The following is a 2,747-nucleotide window of genomic DNA, read 5'->3' as shown; positions in this document are numbered from 1 at the left end:
ACTTGATTTTTGTGATACTTAATGGTATTTTATCATTTTATGTCATTTGTTACCTGGTATATGTTGATGTTGATGAGTTGATGGTGAATGCTGCCATGGAGTTAGGGATCAAAACGTTGATGTCGCGTGTGGGCGATGGCATCTATAAACTTGAGCTTAAAGGTAAGCATGTTGATAATATTATCCTTGTTGTTACTAACTTGCTTCGTTTTTGTGCAGGAGGGCAAGATTTGAGGACAAATCTTTTTGAAGAAGGGGAGTATGATAGGAATCTGACCGGGCATGGCGTTCAAAGGACGGCTAAGGAAGTTCAAAGAGGCACTACAAGGAATGATGATCAAGGAAGAAGGGCTCGTGATGCATGGGAGTATGTCTGGAGATCAAAAGAACATTATTCAAGCATCATTCTGGTCGACCGAGGCTACACGGACCTGTACACGGGGTCTGTGTCCATTACACTTGAGGAAGAGAAATCCCGAGCCTACACGGACCCGTACACGGGGTCCGTGTCCACTACTTTCGAGACATGAAAATTGCAGTGCTTACACGGACCCCCTTTCGGACCTGTACACGGGGTCGTGTCCCTTACGTTTTGGCGAGAAGATTTTTTCTATTCTAGAGTTTTAATTATTTTTGTAACTAGATTTGATATCTTTGAGATTTGCGAACAATATATACTCGAAAATCTATCATTGTAAAAACCTTTTGTTCATTATTGATTGAGTTTATAAAACTTTTCTTTGAGAGTTCTCTCAAAAACAAGCTTAAGTTTCGTCATAACTTTTGCGTCGTATCAAATCAAACTTATCAAAAGATTTATCTTTTGTGACGTTTGTCGATCGATTTTCACGAGGGTTGCCAAGGACGGGTTCTTTGGAGGTTCTCTTGAACGCGATTGTTCCTATCGTTGATTAGTTGTTGCTAGACCGCGTGATCTAGAGGCGATTATCACACCTATCAATTACTTGTTTCAAAGATCGGTAAAAATCAAAGATCTCGTGGGCGGGATCGCATCACGGAAATTGCATGCTGCAAGGCAAAAGAGAGAAACAATTTTGGCCGAAGTTGGGTATGTTCCTTGTTTACTATATACAGTGGTCCTTAGCCTAATTTTATATAAACAGATTCCTATTTCTTAGTTTTCATTCTTCTATCCTTTCCTCTAGTAAACTGTTCATACACCAACCATGCAGTAGCCACACAGTAACCACAAAACACACTTTGCTTACAAAACTCAAATGCATGCAGCAGCCAGAGTGTTTGTATGATCCTCAATATATAACTACATATAAATCACCAAATTTCAGGTTCTCATAGCAGCTGTAGATATTACTAAATTTAAGCCCAATATATATAACTCACCAAGTTGCAGGTTCTCATAGCATATAAATAAATATATAGCTGCAAATATGATCATCAATATATAACTTAATACAAAAAACCATATTAACTGAATTACTTGATCAACCAATTGTATATATTAATAAATTAAGCCCAAAAATAATAACAATTATTTGCATGTATCAAACAGTCAAAAAATCCATAAGGAATGATACTTACTTGAAATGGAGGTGATAGTGTCTTCTTTGCAAACAAGTCCCATTGGTTTTGATCCATAAATTCGGGCTTCAAAAGACAAAGATCTCGTGAAGCCACTCGACCATCATCAACTTCTCGTATAAGTATTTGGAGTTTGGACTTTCTATCACGCCACAATTTACCTAACTTTTGAAAGATTGAATGTTTCTCCCACTCCTCAACTTTATAGTTCAACTATACATTAAGAAGCATAAAAATATTTCTACATTTTGTTATAAAATAGGAATAAAAAAAACAGTGATAAGCATTACCTGAAGACAAAGCCACATCTTATTCTTCATTTCCTCGTCTAAGTTATTCCATCGATCTAATGTGTATGGCACAAATTCTTTTACCATGCAACCTAGAAAAGTGGCGTACTTGACCGAATTATCTCCAATTGCCTATCCAAACTCATTACGTTCCAGATCTTTGGGATGTTGTTGGCCACTAACAAAATTAAACTTTGATGGACCTCACCTTTTTTCTTATTAGTTTTGGCGTCATCAATTAGCTTTTTATCACTTAAATATTCTGATGAATTAGGTGGAGTTTTGGAGTCCACTCTCGATAGCTTATTAGCTATATTTTCCTACAAAATAGCGCAAAAAGATATTATCATGTAAAATTGAGACTTTATTAAAATTAAAATAAACCAAAATTAACAAAATAATAAAATATCACCTGAACTTCATCTACAGATACCTTGCTGCGTTTTTGGCCCAATCTGCTCATTTTTTGATGCTGTATATGAAGATATAATCAAATATGTAATATAACATGATAATTCGCTGAAAATAAAAAGAAAACAGACAAATATATTGCAACAGTAAATAAAGTATAATGGTACCTTTTAAATTAACTATAGAATCTACAACCGAAAATTTTAATCACGGATCAGTCACGTCAATTCCCTTTACTCATTTCTCGCATACGGTTCTTTCTCAGTAAGGTTAATATCAAGTGTGGACACATCAAGAGGTGTGGATGATGTATATGCTTCCTCTTCAAGCAAATTCATGTTATGCATACCCCGAGGCGGCACTTTCAGCAACACATACCAGTTTGATTCGTCATTGTCTCTAGAATAGAATACTTGTTTTGCTTGTGATGCTAAAATGAAAGGATCGCCTTCAAAAGTTCTTAGACCTTGGTGTAAGTTGACCAGT

The 2,747-nt window shown here is 35.9% G+C and overlaps 1 long non-coding RNA gene across 1 annotated transcript; it reads right to left on the bottom strand.

The window, feature by feature from the left end:
• Nucleotides 1-1,562: 1,562 nt before the first annotated feature.
• Nucleotides 1,563-2,486, bottom strand: LOC140821495 (uncharacterized). The gene is made up of 3 exons (XR_012115757.1): nucleotides 2,263-2,486; nucleotides 1,851-2,170; nucleotides 1,563-1,773 (listed from the first exon to the last, which is right to left on the bottom strand). It is a non-coding gene; the product is annotated as an uncharacterized lncRNA (long non-coding RNA).
• Between the last annotated feature and the right edge of the window lie 261 nt (nucleotides 2,487-2,747).

This window comes from Primulina eburnea, unplaced genomic scaffold (assembly GCF_022965805.1).
Source record: "Primulina eburnea isolate SZY01 unplaced genomic scaffold, ASM2296580v1 ctg591_ERROPOS1600000+, whole genome shotgun sequence".
In the NCBI taxonomy this organism is placed as follows: Eukaryota; Viridiplantae; Streptophyta; class Magnoliopsida; order Lamiales; family Gesneriaceae; genus Primulina; species Primulina eburnea.
The sequence above is the reverse complement of the archived record's forward strand: the minus strand, read 5'-3'. Positions and strand labels throughout refer to the sequence as shown.